General features: G+C 27.8%; 1 long non-coding RNA gene across 1 annotated transcript; it reads right to left on the bottom strand.

Moving 5' to 3' along the window:
- Positions 1–1,748: 1,748 nt before the first annotated feature.
- Positions 1,749–20,152, bottom strand: LOC129971127 (uncharacterized). Its single transcript, XR_008784763.1, has 3 exons — positions 19,997–20,152; positions 11,337–11,455; positions 1,749–2,133 (listed from the first exon to the last, which is right to left on the bottom strand). It is a non-coding gene; the product is annotated as an uncharacterized LOC129971127 (long non-coding RNA).
- Between the last annotated feature and the right edge of the window lie 900 nt (positions 20,153–21,052).

Here is a 21,052-nt window from a genome sequence, read left to right as displayed (position 1 = left end):
GGAAAATGCTCAGCAATTCTATTTTGAAATAAAATCTTTAGGCAAGATTCCAACTTTTCTTTTCCCCTAAAAATAAGAATCATCTTCATTACTTTAAATTCTATAAAAAGAATTCTACCAACTCACATGGAAAAGCTGAAAAAAAGCTGTGCTTAAGCTAAAAAGATCCTTTATCTGCAAGAAAATGTAACTTTCTTGTTTTCTTTATTAAAAAAATTGGCAAAAAGTATTTTGTAATAAATAAAAAAATATGCATGTCAGAAAATTCATGATTTTTCTTGCAATGTTGCAATAATTCTAATTCTTGAATGTAGTAAGAGAATAAATACTTTTTTGTTTGACACAATTTATTTCCAAAATGGATAATCTTCAATTTTAAGAAAGCTTTTTAGAAAAGAGATAATTTTAAACGATTAGAAAATAGGTTCTCTATAGCTTATGAGAAAAATAAAAGTTCTTTTTATAAATAGTTGATATCTTTTCTGACAATAATATTTTAAAAGATTTTAGCTACTTTCATTTATATATCCCAAGATTTAAAAAAAAAATGTTTTCTTTTTTTCTTTTTATAAAATATTCACACTAGTTAATGTCAATTTAAAATTTTATATAAATATTCAAGAAGCATTAAATCTAATTATGTGCTGACTTTGAAATTGCCAAATAAAGAAATTCAATATTAACGCTTGTAGCAACTATTTATTATTTCTTTTAACTTTATTTTTTTTACTTAAAGAAGTTTCTTTTACCCTACGATTTTATGCAACTTAATGAGATATGCACAGCTAAATAAAAACTTATAATAATTTGAATTATTTAATTTACAAGATTTAAAATTTTTAATTAATAAAACATGAATATATTATCACTTTTAGATAAAAAAAATTATATATCAGTTTGCCAAAATATAGCATTGATACAAAATATTCAGTTAGCGATATCTTCTATCAAATTGTTCCATATTTTATCTATAAAATTGTTTTATGTTACATAGGATTATTATATATTATTAAAAGATGGCGTATGTCATTAGTGACAGCATTTGTTACATAAATATGATTTACTGTATTATTTTTCTTATATAACATTTCTGAAATAATAACGACAATACAAAAAATGGAAGCATTTTTATCGAAGTCATTCTATACTCTAATACATTTTTAAATTTATCGAAAGTTTATTTTTTAGTTTTAAAGCCTAATCTTCCTTATTTATTTATTTATTGTATTTTTATTAATCCGCTTGCCATTAATATTTTTAAGTAATTTTTATTATATATTTTTAATATATCTTGAAGAGTGAGATTATCAAATCTTAATAAAGCTACCAGAGGATAATTTTTTTTTTTCAAATTTTATTCTATTTATTGAGTGGTTTAAAGAAAAGATTTGATTGCAAAAAAAAAAAAAAATGTGGAATACTTTTTTTGAAATATTGCATATAATTGTTGAGATGACGACAATTTGATTATATTTTCAAAATAACAAGTGAGCATATCTTAACTTTTTTCTCTTATTATTTGCCATTCAATTTTTAATGCCATTAGATGTGTACTTAAAAACTATTTCTAAAATTTTATTCATATGTTTTTAAAATTTGCAATTTTAGTTTTGTAATTTTGTAAAATTTGTAACTTTAGTTTTTTGCTTAAATAATCTTTAATAATAAGGGTTAGTTTTAATTGCAGTCATCATTTATATATAACAACTAATAAATGATTAGCGTCGAATTTAAAGGTAAATGACTGACTTCGCTGAATAATTTTTAACTGTCATTCTTTTTTCAAAACTGTAATTTTATTTTTTTATGTAGCATTTCTCTATTTAAAGGAAATGAAGATTTTTAACAGTTCATTCTCAAGACCATAATTGTTTAAATAATTTAGAGAGTTAAGATCTGTGTATGAGCGAGAAAAAGAAAGAGATACAGGATGAGCGCTTGAGTGTTAGTATACAGGTAATAAAATGGACTGCATCATAAGACGTCCCCGAAGGAATTTTCCTGTTCGCTCTTATTTGTAATAGCAAGCTTATTCTTCTAGTATTACCATTAGTTTGGCTGTAAAAAAAATTCCTTTTATTCTCCTTGTTTATTGTCTCCAAGCTTATTCTCCTTGTATTACCATCAGTTTTGCTGTAAAAAAATTCAAATGTGCTTCATTTTAGCATTTTTGCTGAAATATTATCAGGAATATAAATGAATAAAGAATAAAACATATTATAGTTTGTAGCCAAACATGTTCACAAAATAACGAAAACTGCTTTAAAGGTATATTAATATTTATTCGAGTGCTTCTTTTCGTTGTATTTCTTTGATTTTAGTATGGCATGATCGGTCTATTTTTGAAAAATTCTGCTGTCTCTTACATTATATTACATAGAAGTATTAGTTTCTAAGACAAGCCGTCAAGTAAAAGTGACATCTAGCACTTTCGATCGTTACCTAACCACGACCCTGAGGTATATCTGCCGAAGTGTTAAGAATGTACGTAACATCACGATTAAAAATGAAAACGTGATAGTTCAACGGCCACTAATCTGGTCGATGACCTAGAGAGAAGTTTCTCTCACTCTTTCACTTATAGGTCACATCGAGGGATTCCTTTTTCCGGGACACTTTTTTGCTCTACCGGGTCAGGTGCAGTGAGCCTCTGTAGATGTCCTGCGGCCGCCTGTTTGGATCCTTGCTGGGATGGATGAATAAATATAACAGGGTTGTGAAGAAATATGAAAAGAGAGAAGAAGAAAAGGAAAAGCGAAAAGGGGGAGGAAAGAAAATTTTCCTGAAAAAAAAAAGAGAAAGAGAGAGAGAGGGGCGTAAAAAGCATTGGAGGTCACGAAGATCTCACAAAACTCTTACCGGAATGGTACTGGGACTACGTATCCGTACCCCCCTACTACTTCCGCCGAGTCCGCCGTTAAAATTACATCCGGGTATCGATGTGAAATTCACGACACGTTACCTATGTCGTTTTTATAAGAGGTGAAAAAGGACTATTGTTAAATTTTGAAGTTCTTAAACTTTCACTTCTTTTAATTTTTTTATTTTTTAAAACTAACATAAGCGTGCACTTTCGACTTGAACCGGTAAATTATGATGGCAATGTCCTCTATTCAGATTTAGAATTATTTAAATATCCCAATCCAGACTTGAAAACAGGAAATATCCATTAAGGGCAACAAGTTTCTAATCAACAGATGATGTGTTTACTATATAAGGATTTATTTCTGATTACCGTTTCTGATACTTAATTGATTAATTACCTCCTGCCATGATATTATTTATAAATTTAATATTTTGTATAAATCGCATTATGAGAGATAGATAATGCAAAAATTGTTCAAAACCGTTGAACCTAGAGATACCAAATTTGATACATAGTTCTTGGTAATAAGGGTACTATGAAAGGGATCCTCAAAATGTTAAATATATTTTTGATTCTTAAAATATTAATAGAAATTTTAATTGCTTTTTTCAACAATGTTCGTCCATAGTATCATGTAAAAAACATTTTTACATTTTAAGGATTTTTTAATAGCTTTTTATTGATTCACATTATATTTTCAAACAATTTGCTTTAATTTTGATAAGTTTCACAAAATTGAACACATTTTTTAAATAATACTTTTTTTAATAGAAAGATTTATAAATAACGAATATGAATGTTATGATAGATTGTGTGATATTACTATTATATATTTCGGTTTATTACTAAGTTTTTACCAGATTTCAAGATATTGGATTTTTTAACGCGATAATGCATTTTGCCTGACATCCTCTTTGTAAATTGCGGGGGGTGGGGGTGGATATCATCATGCACAGGGCCCGACTTAGCTTAATTGGGGCCCAGAGCAAAAACTTCTTCGGGGCCCCCTCTGCTTCATTACTTTAGTAATGAAGAACCGAACTTTATGGTGGTATTTAAATTTTTTAACTCATTATAGATATATAACAAGAAAATTGACTAGAGCCTAAAATAGCTATCAAGTCCCCCCCCCCGAACGAAATATCGTTCTGTCCATTTTATTGATTTTCTGACAATCTGAAACGTAAAATAAACTTTCTATTCGATTTGGGAGCTCTCTCTGAGGGGAATACGGAACAACTGCCCCGTATGCCCCTGCCTTAGTCAGGCTCTGATTATGCATATAATTCTATAGAATGATTTCATCAAATTACGTGATCTAAAGGTCGACTTATTAGTCGGCCTTACTTATCTTTATTAAGTCTAAAATAACAATTACAGCCAAAAATATTATTATTATGATCAAAAACTTAAATCTCTCCTTCGTTCTCTCTATTTAAAATTAATTCATGTAAACCTTTAAACTTTTCATTGCATCTTTCAAAAGCATATAAGGACATTGTTATGAAATTTATGCTCACATTTTCAATAAATACATTAACGAACATTTTTCTTATTCTATGAATATTAAATGATGTCTATTGTATTTATATGAGCTGAAATTTTCACCTGATAATAAGGCCTATACTAGCTCTCGTTAATTTAATGAGTATTTATTTTCTGCATTTAAAATATTTTCGGGGGGCAGCATACTTGTAAATGCTTTAGAATATTTTACTTCAATAGATTTATAATTTTTATTTAAAACTAATCTTACTGTTTTATTTAAAACTATCTTCTTCTCAAACTCAACTAATTTCACTAATTCTTAAGAAGAAAAAAAAAAAAAAAAAACCGTAGTCAGAAACATCATACCTTGTCTTTAAGAAATAATTTCCTATATTAAAAGCGAAGATTATCATATATTACAGCTTTAACAAGAGAAAGATTTTTCTATTATTATTTATTGTCTAAATATGAAGATAATTTGCATTCAAAATTATCTTGATTTCAATACTGAAATCATACTGATTATTTGTTTCACAGCAAACATTTTGTGATTACAAATTTTTTTTTATTTAAAATGCATTGAACGAATTTCTTTGCATTGAAGGAAACATCATATATTTTCTTCAAAATTTGTGTTTTAATAATAAATGTTTAATCTGAAAGTATAGTATGAATAAAAGCACAGCATTAAATAAGATAATGATAGAAACATTTAAATGCTATATTTTTAGAAATTTACCTTCGATTCTTATATTTATGCTCACAAATTATTTTAATCTTATAAATCCAATGTATCGTTCAATAAGGTAATAAATGGGATTAGCATAAAAATTGTTATTGAAATGTTTTTATCATTCAAGCAGAAATATATATCAGTGTTGCAGAAAATTTTTAGACGCTGATTTTGTAATGACCGATTAATTATTAAATCTAAAATTAAACCTAAAACCTATTTTTATTTCTAATATATTCATAGATTAAAATATAACTTTCTTCTCAAATCTGACGGTGAATGAAAGATAAATGAAATTTAAGTATATAATACTAAAAAATGTCTGATTTAGCCTTAGTGAATTCGGTAAATTTAAAGTTGATAATTTACTTTGAATATTAATGTATTTGCATCTTTAAGAATATGAAAGTGCGTATATTCTTTAGAATATAATACTAAAACCTATTATTTAAATGAGGGTTTTAAAACGCATACAGTTTTCATTTTACTCTTATATATCCGAGAAATCTGTAGCTTTAAAAAATACAGATTATGAATGAATCTTGGCTCGAACGTCTTGGAAATTTTAATACTATTATGCAGCTATATTCATTTCACAACGTAAACATCTCTCCCTCTTTTTCCTACCACCAGTTTCTATTTTAATCGAAAAAAAGTATAAAATAGGCAGGTGAAGAGATTAAGTCGTGTGAAATTTCTGGAGTTTGAGGTCATAGGGCTTTGAAACTACCCCGCACTCCTCCCCCTCCTATTCTGCTCCTCAAAGCAATGCCGATGCAAACCAGTCTAAAAATAAAACCACGTAAATATCTGCTGTAAAAAAAAAGTTCGAATGGTGTCATTGTCAAGGACTCCACATTGTTCGGTCAGGAGAAACAGGAAGTGTGTTGCTGTGCAAACGGTCTGTTGGTCTGTATGTGAGTAGGACGGAAGTGAGAGTGGCCATTGACATAGCCTTAGTACACCGACTGCCTTTCTTACCGATCACGACGAAGGAAGTCAGGAACTCAAGGACGAATGGGATCTTTTTGTTCGAGCACTTGCCCCCTCCAGTAACATGGTTCGAATACCTGAAGGAGAATCAACTATTTAGAAAAAAAGGGAAGAGGGGTAGAGATATGGACATGACCACTGAAGATTTTATCGCAAGGAGGACAGGTGCAAGAAATGACCGACATCTAAAAGGGGAGTGTTCTTTTCTTTCCAGTTCTTTCATTTGTTGCACAAAACGGTAGCTCTTGCTTTTAGAAAAGATCTTTGCTTTTTTTCCTTTATTTCATTTTTTTTCTGATCTTAGTAGATAGCTTGCATTTCAAAGATTATTGCCTCATAAAGTTATTATTTTGTGACAACCTACAATAAGATATTTACCATGTCAAATGTCGTTCCTTCTAAATTTTCTGTCCCAGAATCTTCAATTGCTGTAAAACATTATGCACCTACTTAGGTATTAATGAGGCTTCAAAGCATTAGAAATTGACCAATTTTTGAAAATTATTATTGAAAATAATAATTTTCAATAATAATTTTCAAAAGATAACAACTACACTTCCAATTTGCTGCATTGCATTATTATGCTAGCGTGAATATTTTGAATGCTCCTGAAGCATTATCATTAAAACTTACATTCGGAAAGATATATATAAAACGGCAAAATTAACTTAGCAAGCAAGTAAAAAAATAATTTCATTGTGAAAAGAATCAGAAGCAAAGGATTTCGAAGCGGGAAAATCAATTATATTATACTTAGATTGATTTCAAACTCTCATTTATATTCTGAGGAAGGGTTTTGTGAATCGTCTTTATTTTCAAAAAAAAATTTCTCTCAAATATTTATCTTGATTTTGGTATTTTAATTTTAAAATTAATGCGTGCTAGTTACACTTGCAGACACACATTTTGAAGTTTCCTTTAATAGATTCAACATGTTAATTATGTGATGTTCTCTAATCAGATTGTTTGAAACTATTTTTGTTCTGTAAATAAGGTAGAATTGTAGGTTATCACGTGCATGTCCTGGAAACCCATTCCTGTTTTGTGTTTCCTTTTTCAATTATTGCTTGTTGTTCCCTTAGTTGTCTTGACACCTTAAATGTGATAGTCACAGATGAAATAAAATTAATCGATGGTTCATTACTAACCGGGAAAATAAGAATACCCTTAAAGCGTTATATTCTTATCCTTATTATGCGCATTTCCAGGTAAGTAAAACTTTGAATGACCTTAAAACCCAATTAAAGGGAAATGCCTTTGAGATTAATGAGTGCTTAAATTAAGACGTTGCCTATTTTATGCGTGAATTCAAAAACTTTTAAGGTGCCTTGTGCCAAGAATTACAATTAAATTCAATAAATGCAATTTATCTACCATCTTCCTTTCTTCTGCTTTAACTGAAAGAAAAGACCAAGTATATTATTATTTGTGTTATCACGAAATTCCCAACGACACCATTATGATATCTTCACGAAATTGTCTTACTTTTAGAATATATCAATATGTTGTGGAAATATTGTATAATATCTTGTACTTATAACGCATTTTCCGTCCTGCAATTTAAATGAATTGAAAATAAAGGGGAAAAAAACGAAATATCTCAACGATAAATGATCACAATTAATGATTGCGGATGTGATCATTTTTCAACGGATACAGATATTATACTTGTAGGATATACAGGTGTGTGCCTCTTTTAAGCATATTTTTTCACGAACTCAAAAAGTATGCTTAAAAGAGATTACAATACCTTTGCACTAAATTCACTTTCTAACAACTATATTTTACTATTAACTTGTTTTAAATCACATAGTTTCAACATTTGATTGTTTGCAGCCCACGAATAGATTTTACCTATAATGATATTTAAATTCAGCAAATCTATTGCGTGTACATTAATTTCATAAATAAATGATGTGCACAATGGACTTATGCCGCTCAAATTCTCAAAACCATTTTCATTAAAACTTAGCATATTATTAGATTTTTTAGCGATTAATTGTTTTATCTACCGTTATAGTCCAATAGAATTATCATGAAAAATATCAAAATATGGAAACAACTATTTTATTAGTTTAAATTCTTGAATTGACTATCCATGATTGGCGCATTAGTTAAGAAGCTGATCGGATATATGAAAGTTCTTGTTGCTTCTTCTATTTATTCGAATATGAAGTTTACAAAGAGAAAGTATTATAATGGTCAATATAACCATATGATGTCAAACTATATGACGAATCTTCACATATCAGACTCCCTGAATACGAAAACATATTTTTGACATTATGTCTGTCTATAAGAAAGATAACTTAAATATGTTTTGCAATATACAGATCAAATTTAGTACATGGACGTGAGACAAATTTTGTAGATATCAATTAAATTTTGAACGAAATTCATTCAGATCAAATCTGCATGTTTGGCTGTCTATATAAGTTATTATGATTATTATAAAACGAAGAGTGTAAGGTGGACAAAATCTGATACAAAATATAATATCTAAAAAGTAGATATGTAACAAATTTGGAACCAAATTCGTCAAGGAGGATGATTGTCTCTCGGTCTGTCCTTTTCAAAATATGTAAACGCAGTGACTTGGCTATGAAATTTGGCATGTGATTTTGTAATTACAATAGTAGCTTCGAGTTAAAGTTTGGTTTTAAGAGGGGGAGCCAAAATACATATTATATTCTCTAGTACTTTTGCATTAACCCCCCATCTTTTTTGTATCCGCCTGTTCTCGAAAAACTTTAAAGAATAATGCTCGCGAGTGTAACCGTCATCGGGAAGTGCCTTTAAAATTAATACTAAGGACAAAAATTTTAACTTTAATTTTATTTGTCAACACTTTTTTTCTTCAGAAAATTAGCAGTTAAAAATATCTTAAATGGAAGAACAACATTTTTCAAATAACATTATTTTTTGGTCTGTGAATTTTGATTGACAGAAAAGTACTTATAGTTGTTTTTCAATGAATTTCTTCTTCATTTTTTTTTAACAAAGTCAGTTTCAAAAAAAAAAAAAAAAAGAGACATTGGTTTGAAAATTTTACCAGTTATTTTATTCTACGTAGCTCGTACTTAAATAAAAATTTAAAAATTTGTTCTAATAAGAAAAATGAAAAATATTTTTTCCATATATTTTCTTTTTTCTGTCTCTAAACACGAAAATTCGAAAAAAAGAAAAAGCACTATATTGATGAAATTTAATATAAAGACTAGAGATCAAATTTGAAGATTTCTGTCAAATTTTGCTCGAAATTCATTCAGAGAAAGTCTGTCTGCCTGCCTTAATATAAATTAATATGATAATTGCAAAATGAAAAAATCTAGATGGATTTTATGATTGCATTTATAATTCTGAATCAAATTTTGGTTGTAATAGGAAAAAATTCCTGGTAATTTTGTATTAACCCCATCTCAACTATTAATCGGAAAAAAATTGCCAGCGATTGCACTTTAATAGGAATTTTCATAATTATTGTTGACCAATAATATAACGTTAATAATAAACATTTATTACTGAATATATGAGTATGAAATCTGAGGCAACCCATATCGTTTTTTTTCTTTGTTAATATTAATTTGGTAGGTGGGATCTTAAGAAATTACCAAAACATTTAAGTTCTTCAGAAAATTATCCATTATATATCAAAGAATTTCTTTTATATGGATCACTCTGCTGTTTGTCATTAAACGTTTTTCCTTTATTAATAGCATTCAACTTTTTTTTTTTTTGCAAAGCTAGCTTTAATCTGAGTTTTTTTACCATTTACAATGAACAATTCATTTAATTTGTGGTTTTTGCTCCAACGAATTGTCATGAAAAATGATTTGCAACATTTCTCTGGACGTTTTTTTAAATCAAAAGGAGGAGAAAAGGGTTGAACAAGTCAAAAGTTGACGGAGTCATTTCTAGTTAAAGTGATTTATGTAAATGACCTACGTCAATTCATATTTGATATACATTGGACATTGATCTTGAACTGACGTTAACGTAAGAACTTGTCTTACGAACAAATCTTTTGCTATTTGAAACAAAAATTTTTTTTTCTCATACTTTTTTTTTTTTTATTATTATTATTATTTGATTTCTCATATTTAACTGCACATTATTTAGGTTTTTTTGTAAGTTCTCAAACTTTTTCTAAGTTATTTAAAAGTTCTTTTTATCCTTATTTAAATCATCAATGTTTTTTTAAATGTTATTAAAGTAAATCTGAGTTATATTGCAATGATTTCTTTTGAAATATTAATATTACTCATATTTATTTGATTTATATAAATTATTCATTAAAATGCTTCTTATTTTTTCATGTTAATTTATATATATATATATATATATATATATATATATATATATATATATATATATATATATATATATATATATATATATATATATATATATATATATATATATATATATATATATATATATATATATATATATATATATATATATATATATATCAATGTGAAGTAAAATCTTTCACGTTTCAAAAGGCACAATACAAATAGTACAATGAAAATTTTAATATTTCTTTTTGAATTTGCGTAGTCTGTGCTTTAATTACTTTTGAATTATTAAAAGATAATTCGAGAAGCGTTTTTCAGCAACATTTCCCTTTCTCTTTTGAGCTATAACAGTCAAAAACTTGCCAAAAAGGAATGCTTTTACTGGAAATAAAATAATTTTCTTTGTTTGGATTCATCTGCAAGCAAAATTAATGAATAAGAATAAAACCAAATTTCATATGCAGGCTGTGGAAAACAGATAAATTCCTCGAAAAAAACTCATCGATGTGTTTATTCTCTTGTAATAGATCAGCATCTTGAAAATGTTGCAAGCAACTGAGAATCTAATAGGGATTGACAATAAGATTTTTTTTTCAAGTTTCATAGTATATAAACATATTAAAACTCGAGAGATGTTTTTCTGGATATGCACTTTGTGTAATCCATTTTCCATGTATTCATACTAATTATTGATCGATTTTCGTCCTCAAAGAATCAAAATATCATCCATCACTGTCTTCTGTCACATTATTTATTTATTTATTTTTGCTGAATTAATCTTTCTACTCTTACACAATCTATATATGAAATTTATTGATTTCATTTGTATATTCATCTGCTTTAGTTGCAGATAATTCCAAACAGGGAAAGTTATTTTATGGCAACAGTATACATAATGTTTCAATTACTAAATAAATACAAATTATTTTTGAAAAAATTATTATTTAGTATAACTAACCTCTTTTTTATCTTCTTTTCTGGTTTATCCATGTTGAAAACTGCTTCGTGGGAGTTTCAGTTGTTGAATCTATGATGTGAATTTATACTATTCATTGAAAGCTGCTAATCCTTTAAAACCTAATACAAAAGTTGAAAGAAATATGTTTAAGAAACTAAACTTTCATAGATATTTTTATAAAGTATTTCAACCAGTCAAAATAATTTACATAAATATTGCAAAAAAAAAAAAAAAAAAAAAAAAATTATTTATTAACAGGTTTTGAAGGCCTTATGAGAATTACTCATAAGGAGCTAGTAGATGTTATTTAGGGAAATTTTTTATAAATAGAGGGACGTTTTTTAATAAAAAAGTTTAGAATTATCTTTCACCTAATAGTCAAAAAGAACTTATGGTTTTCCTCATTTTGCTAATTTCTAATAAAATTTAATATTTGAAAATTCGAATAGTAACATTCACAGAAACTTTACATTTAATTTTATTTTTGTTAAAAGGATATTTATTTCCATTAATAACTGAAGAATGAAAGAATTCATTAATGTATGAAACTATACATATGCTTTAAAATGTTAACAAATAATAAAACATTTTAGGCTTCTTTTCATGATATAATTTTATATTTCTTAGTAAGATATATATTTTTCTCCTATTGGGGATGTTAATTCTTTTAAATTTGTCTGCAGAAAAGTACACAGCAGTTTAGAAATCATTATTTATTTGTAATAAATTATTTGTCTTCATTTCTAAGTTTTTTTTCTTTGTTAATTTCCTATTGCTTTAAATATTATAAATTTCAGAAAAATTAAGAATATTTAGTTCAAACTGTCGCATCGAAGGTAAAGCTTGCTTTGAGTTAGTTCCATGTGCGAGAGCCTTTTTAATACGTTTCGCGTTTCCATAATCTAGTGGATGCATAAATCGCAACACGTGAGAAAATTAGAACATGCAAAAACCACGCGCATAATCAACGTGACTAAAAGTAATTCATCACTACCTGTCCGGTGAAAGCCAGGACAATCAAAGACCTTTACTTGGAAATGAATGTTTCTTTAGATTTCGCAATAGAACAATATCAAAAGTAGTTTAATAGTGTTGTTTAGATATGATTCTGAGTAAATTTTGCATAATTTTGTCCCTGTAGACGAAGGACAGTTCTAACCTTCTAGAAATGATATTCTAAAAAACAATTTAAAAATTTTCTACTAACAAAAAATATTTAAAAAAAAACCCGGTTTTGCAAGTTTATTCTAATAAAGCAACTTAAAAAAACATTCCACTAATAAAAAAATTATTTCTATTTTTATTTTTTGAAAATTTATTTATGCACTCACAGACTTTATAAAAAAATGATTATTGAGGTCCTAAAGAAAAATTATCCGGAATCCCAATTTTTTATTTTTTTATTTCTGAGGTTTCTTTTTCTTTTTATTTTTTACTTGGAACCTATTTAGGATAAAATATTAGAATTAGCAATCAGATTTAGCTCAGATGATATCAATAATCCGAAAATGACTTTTTTCATTTTATATTATCAGTCTTGAAGTTATAGTATCAAACAGTTTTTTAGATTGGTTTTGTTGACATTTGACGGCTGATCTACATTTTTCAGCAGTGTATAATTTTCCTCTTGTATAAATTTTCCAACATAATGCATTCTGGAGAATTCTACATTCGGGATTAACAGAAAGTCAATCATTCTCTTTAAATGAATGATTTCAATAATTATTTTTGCGAAATCTAAGTATTTATCACATTTTAAAAGTGAAGCTTAAACTAATGTATTTTCAACGTATACAGCTTGGTGCATGCTTCAGACTATTTATGAAAGCGATCGGAATATTTCCTTGCTTTCCTTGCTCCGCCCAACCCAGGATTATTGCTACAGAAAAACCGTCTGTAAAAAAATATTTATCTCGACTGATTTCGAACTCATAATAATAAAGCTAAATAAAACTTATTTTTATTAAACGTAGTAACATCCAATCATATGCAATGAATCCGGTTTTTGCTTCCTTTATCTACTTCTTCTTCTTTTTGGGTATTCAGAATGTTGAATTTTGTGCATCTTATACATAACAGTAACTCTTCCGTTTTCAAATATTTAAAGTGGTATGTTCGATAATACATGATGGAGTAAGTTTCAGCCATGATTCGTCATGAGCATGCACTTTTTTAATAGCACATCACAAGTCTAATCTTTAACACATTCATGCAATTTAGTATATAAAAACCTCTCTGTAACTTCATTATAAATGTATTTTAAAATTTTGATGAAATTGTTCAGAACGTTTTTACTGTTTGATCTTCCGCGAACTTACCCCAAATTCTTGAATATAACAAGAACTTCTTTCCTTTTTTGGTTTGGACATACCAAAGTTTACATAGAAACATCCACTTATTCTTTAAGCTATGTAGTAGGAGTGAGACTGTTTTATTAATTTTTTTTATCCAACTTGTTCTTATCTCCTTGTGGAAAATATAATTTAAAAATGATAAATATATTCACATTTTATCATTTTTAATCATTATCATGTAATTTTAATTTTTCAGCATGTAATAATTAACATTTTTAGACATCAACATATTAGATTTAATTAAAAAATAATTTAAATAAAAATATTTTTTAAAAAAATGTATGATTTTTCCTCTTTCTGTTTTCTACATTAGATAAATTTCCTTCAGGATTTAATGTTTCGATTTTGTCTGTAAAATATGTTCTTTAACATATTTTTCGGAAAAAAATTTATCTATTATTACAAAGTTGTGAATAAGTAAGACAAGTTCAAATGCAACAGTTTATTTAGAAGTAATAGTTCATTATTATAGGTGAATAAAATTTACCATTTCTTTGGTGTTTCAGCAACAGGTATAGACATTAACTAAAATGTCTAACATTATAATATATTTTAGTGTATAAAATATAAAACTGCAACATTATAATTTAATTACTACATATTTAAAAGGATAATTAATTTTTTTCTTTGTCATTATGGCACTGGAAGCAAGTTCAATACACTCAACTGTTGCAATCTAGTTGCAATAGTGCTCCTTTTTCCAAGATCACATATTCATGAACTAAGAAGGCTGTTTTCAATTAATATCTTGTAACCGGTTACTCATTTGCAGCAACCTATTTGAAAACCAGTTCAGGTTCAGATGAGCTTTGTTTTTCTCTATTACCGAAAAATATCACATTTTTCCCCTCGAGGGTCCCAGAGAAAAAATACATTATATTAATATCTTAGATGCATTTTAATTTAAATGTGCAATTTTGAGACTGTTAAATATCTTCAGGACTAGGCAAAGTGTTAAAATATAGTTTTTCTTTTCTATTAAATAAACAGATAATAAATAGAATATCCAACAAAGAAATAAGATAAATGTAATAAAAAAGGCTAAAATTAAAAATAGCCTGATTATTATGGGAATTTAACAACGCTGAGCACAAAAACTATATAAACATCTTCAGTTCGTATGTTATTCTAAAATCAGACGAAGGGAAATGTGTTTTAATATACTTATAAAATTTTTATGTTAATAAAAAATATTCAGCAAAATTTGTCTGTGAGCATTTTATTACAAAAAACACAATTATAGCAAAAGCAACATTTCAATACGGGCAGGAACTTTAATCAAAATGAAAAAGATATTATGATCCGGATAGAGATATTTAATGATTTTGTTGACAAGCAATTATTTATAATGATCTCAAATATCCGAAATTCCATGAGAAGCATGAATTTTTGACTTAGTTTAGAACTGGTTTTATCCCATGCATAATCATTAACAGATCAGAACTATACAGTGGAGAATAAATTCTTCTTTTATTAAACTTATTTAACCAGATCATTCCACAAGCTTTCGATAAAGTTTTACAATTATTAGTTCAAATATCTTCAGTATTATTAGCCTGGAATCAAAAAATTTTCTTGACGAATTATAATGGTAGATATAACATTTTATTTGTTGTTTATTTTATTTGTTTATCTTTCCTTTTTCAAACGAGTTTCAATAGTCAAAAGATGGTTAAAAATTGTGCTTCAATAAGTTTCTATTCCATTTTTCCACGAACAAAATCGAGATAACAAATTATCAAACGTTTGCTAACAGATCCACCTTTTACTTGACGTTTCGAAGAAAAAATTTCTCGCCTCAAAGCGTGTCACCAATATTTCCAACCATTGAGATTATTCAAGGTTTATTTCTATCAAAGCAATTTATCATTACAAGTTATCACTTGCCCTGCAATTTATAAAATTTGTGTTCTGTATCAGATTAATAAAGGCTTACGCAAATTTGTCTTCTACCAGAAATGTCTAGATGAAGTCATAGCGTTGAAGAATATTGTCTTGTAAATGTTTAAATTAATTATTTATTTTGTAACTTTATTCGATTATTTTCTGAATGCTAATTTCAATATTCCTTTGTCACCACTCTTAACGTCTGTACTCCGTATTTTTGAATGCCATATTTATCTCTAATATCAAAAGCACTTTTATAACTGCTTTATATCCTCCCATTTCTTTCATATTAAATCCAATACTTGATGAAACAAAAATTGGAATTTTTCTTTTTTCAAATTCAATTAGTTTATTTGCCATTCTAATTAATACGGAAGCAGCACATATCTCTATAAAAAATGATAAATTTTTTTTTGATATTATTCAATGATTAAAGCTACTACAATTATTAGCAGCTTCAAACATAAATATTTTAAATTTATGAGGATTACTTTATACAAGAAATGAAATGGTGTTTAATAATTGATTTAATTAGGAGAAAAACTTCACATAATCATTTTTCTAGCATTTAAACTTAATACTAAAATACATCTGAGTTCACATGTTTCTACATTCTAATTAAAATTTGAGTATAATCCTTTGTTGGACATTAGGCTTTCAAAAGGGTAAGTTTTGAATCGATCGTAATTTGAATTTATTTTAAAAGGTTCATGACATACAAGAAAATAAATTGGATGAAGCAGGAGGTTGCAGTAAAAAGTGCAAAATTCAAGATTGTTTACAAAATTCAACAAAACACTCCACTTAGAATTGAATAAATTCTTCATAATAATGACTAAGATAATAATAGAAAAAATTTATACAAAATATACATTCACAACATACAAAATACCATTATTAAATTATCCAGTTTTATTTTCGGTTTATATCAAACATCATAACAATGTGAGAGAAATAAAATAAGAAAAAGAACATGATTTTACATTAATTTTTTTTCTTTTAACATCAATTTATATAATCATAATTCTTTCTCCAAATTTGAAACTAAACAATATTTTTGGATGAGAAAATAAAGTTTTAGTTCAGCTATAAACTTTCTGTAAAATTACAATTTCTAGCTTTAAAATATGTGACTACTATTTATTAAAAAATATTTCTTTCTTTCAGACAAAAATGATGATGATCAATCATATACTATATTGCCTTGTTAACTTTTTACTACCATGATTGGCTGTTTATTAGGATCTCCAACCTCCCTCAGACCAATCTAGAGCGGTTGTGCACAAGGAAGTTTGCTCCCTCCAACTCTTTTTAACATTTATGTTAATGATTTACCGAGAGTTAGGAACTGTCATTTAGCAATTTTTGCAGACGATACTGCTATTCTTACACAGCATAAGGATCCACAGATAGTCACTACACAATTACAACATTACGTGACTCTTTTACAATGCTGGCTCATCGATTGGAAAATAAAAGTCAACCCAAATAAATGCGAGTGCCTTCTATTTACTAAAACATTGGTAATGCCCAATCTAACCCCAATCCAGATTTTCTACTAGCTCGTTCTTCCCTGGGTAAATGAGCACAAATATCTAGGGTTAGTTTTAGATGCAAAATTAACCTTTTATAATCATATTAAAGTGGCCCTCACTAAAGTTACAATTATGAATGTTAAACTCAACAGCTTGATTGTTTTATGGTGTAAGCTCTAGATTAGACTCAAACTTCTACTCTGCGAAGCTATTTTAAAACCAGTTTGATGTATGGATCCCAAATTTGAGTGTAGGGGTACTTCCGCCCAAAACATTAAGAAGTTGCAAGTTTTTCAAAATAAACATCTGATGAAGATTGTTAATGCACCCTGGTACATCAGATGGAAAATACTTCATGATGACCTCCAAATTGAATCTGTTTCGGAATTTATTAAATTCAGTTCTTCGAAAAATTACCCCAGATTCATAACGAATTACTTCGACTACCAGCATATAATCCTGCTGTGCCCAGCTCTAGGAAAAGGCCTAGAGTTGCAGTTGACAATATTTACGTTAATTTTCCGTCTGTAAAAAGATTGAGAATTTTCTAACTCTATTACCAATCTGGTGGATTAAGATCTCTCAAAATTATTCCTGTTTCCGCCTTAGAAGCTACAATGAGCTAAACGCATGAAATTTCTAGATTTTTTCAAAATTAACTGATCAAAATAATTAATTCAGTCCCCATAGTAAAAGGCACGTGCAACGTAATTCCATTAAAGTTCACTATTCCCCCATAAATAACCAAAATATTATTTGATATTAACAATTTTATCATAAAAATATTAATTTAATAATTATACCAAATTTCAGGACTTTAGAGCTTTATGCACTCATCTAAACTAAACTTTCAATTAATTTTAATCTTTCCCTAAACTTAGAAGTTATAATTGCTATCCCAAATTATGATGTGTGAAGTGCTCGTGACCACTTTGTTGCACCGCAGAACTCCGAAACATCACGACGTTGCTCTTGCCTATATTTCCCTATCTTTTTTCTTCATAATGGAATAAAATAGGAAAGGATTAAGTGAGTTTTAAAAATTTCATGCCGGAAGGCAGTGAAAAAATATTTGCTTGCAAAATCATTTTATATTGAAATGATTTTATTTTATTTAATTGTTTTTATTCTACCAAATAGTAAAATTCAATTGGAAAATTCAGTATTTATCCATCGACTTCAAAGTTTTATTTGAATATTTACCCTCTTTGGCAGAAATATAGGTTGGCAGCAAGTTCGGCAGATATGTTAGTTGGTTTTAACATATCTGCCCTCTAAAAATATTTTTAATTATAATAAATTTGTTAGATATAAAAGCCATGTTATTCTAATACCTTAACACCAGCATTGTTTACTGTGTGTGTGAAATTTCTTTGGATCAAGTCCTATGACATCATATTGCCATTAAAATTTTGAGTGCCTGGTTAATCTGTTCCAAATTGCACGTTGTATTTTATGATGGTGTAATTTCCCTTTCTGATCCCTCATGCAAACAGAGCAGATAATTAGAATTTTTTTCTTAACTTTGAACATCACAAGAAATTCACGCGTTTGAATATTCGTTGAAATAATGAAATTTCAATACAGTCGCTCCAAGACACTTATTCTCACCATCTGAAGAATATTTGTGCAAATTTTATAGCTCAAAATCAAATGGTCTATTTTAGAGAGAGACAACAGACACATACAAACCAATACAAATACGCATACGCAAATAAATTTCCCTTTATTATTAGCAGAAAAATGATGAACTTAACAAATGATGAAAACTTTTTTGAGTGTTATTTTTCGAAATACCAGAAGTGCTATTCCGCATTTATTTTACTTCAATTCCATAAACCCTGAAATGCATTAAATAATCAATATTTTAAAAAATGAGCTTAATAATCTTGTTGACTTTTTTTATTTGCTTAACTGATTGAGAACCAAATGAAAAAATATTTGTTTTGAAATTTATTTTATCATTAATTTATATTCTTTGGTCTGGTTTGTTTCTAAAGAGAGATTCTGCAATAATTATGAATAGCTTTTCTTCTGAAAATCCAAAATGAAGAAATCAGTATACTATTTAATGCTACAATTCTTCCTAAATGACACTAAAATAGCATTCTTTTTTATTTTATTTTTAAAATATTAGAAAATTCCATTAATATATTATATTATTAGTTCATACATAATGAAACAATCTATTGAATTTCATTTCATTAAATAAAATTAAATATTAATGTAAATTTTTATTAATTTGTTATAAGGTAAAATTGTAATTCATTCATATTTATTTATTTTGTTTCAAAACAAAGTAAAGGACATCTCTTTCATACTTTTTATTCACAATTTCGAAGCTATGATCAGTGCCTCACTACGGATATTTCAACTTTGACGGGGTTTGAGACCTTCGGTAAATAACTTTACTAATTGAGATAAAAATTTATTATTATTTAAGGCTGATTCCATGTTAGTTTTAGATTTGGAAAGTAGAATGAGGAAGTGGTTGAATTACTTTTTTCTATTATAATTGTTTTTATTATATCATCTGTTATTATTCTACACGAAACTGCAATCTTCACATTCTTTTTCATCTTTTGATGAATTTAAGAGAGCCTTTTTAAAACTTTTAGAATCTTAGAATTATCTCAAAAATTTCTAAAGAATTATTTTTATAAGCTGCATACAAATCAAAAGCTTGAGAAGTTCTCCACATTTCATTAAAAATGAACCATGTTTTTAATGATTATTTTATTTAGATGTATTAATAGAGCTTCTTTATTAAAACATCATCAATGGAGCATTATTATTATAACTTCTCGCAAGTTTTTATTCATGATGTAATTTAAGTGCAATAATAGAAGAGAGCAAAGAGGAATAAAAAAGAATGCATGCATACCAGGTACATTTTAGATAGAATTCACATGAGAAGTAGACTTTCACATTTTCATTCGACAATGCTCAGACCGTAAATAGCTTCTACAAAATTCCTGAAATGACAGTTAATGTAATTCCGTTGTAGTCATTATGATATGACTTTCTCAGAAAATCTAAAATTTCTCATAGGTCGGCTGTTGAACTCAGTTCGTTCCATCACGGTTAGACTTTTGAATTTCTCACCTATATTACATCACGTGGAAATTTTTGCACGTGGGTTTCTACGTTCTCTTTCTAAGTCTTAGTCACGTGTAAAACTTCAAAACAAATGAGGAACAGGGTGTTTCTGCTTCTGATGACCGCAGTCCACTTAAAGGTAATCGAACTTTGGTGGATATCTTCTTGGTATAGCCTGCGTAACAATTCTGGAACGTGGTGATTAGCTAATCAATGTACAGTTTCATTAAAACATTGACACTGTAAACATAAGTTCCGTTAAGTTCATTTCCTTTCTCTTAGGTTGAGGAAAAGTGCATTGACACTGGCGCACAAACAAATATCTAAGTCAAGTTATTTTCTTTTTGCGTAAGAATGAATTCAGTTGCCTTTTTGCAAAGTATCACACTATAATGAAAAAAAGATTAAGTTCTAAAAATCTCAAATCATAGTAAAATAACACAAAGGAAATCCAAACTATTATTCTAATATTATGTTCCGTTATAATTGAATAACATATTTAAAGACAGCATTCCTCTTCTGTAAATAGGACAAATTAAAATTTATTTATTGATTGATTGACACAAAATTTATTCAAATATGATATAAACTTTCAGTGGATAAGTATAAAACAAATTTTTAAAATATTTAAGTCTTCTTTCCTTGCCGCTAATTTTGAAGATCGGGGATTCGGGATTAGGAGATTCCAAATTCGAAAATTGATTCGATCGAATATCAGTCACATTTGTAGCCCAGTGTAAATTAAATATGACGTCTTGATCTATGGATAGGAATTTGAAAAACTACATTCTGACTAAGGATTATGCTCGTCATTTGATCATGATTCAAAATTATGATGTTC

This window comes from Argiope bruennichi, chromosome 6, assembly GCF_947563725.1.
Source record: "Argiope bruennichi chromosome 6, qqArgBrue1.1, whole genome shotgun sequence".
NCBI classification, from domain to species: domain Eukaryota; kingdom Metazoa; phylum Arthropoda; class Arachnida; order Araneae; family Araneidae; genus Argiope; species Argiope bruennichi.
This window is presented reverse-complemented; position numbering and strand designations above follow the sequence as displayed.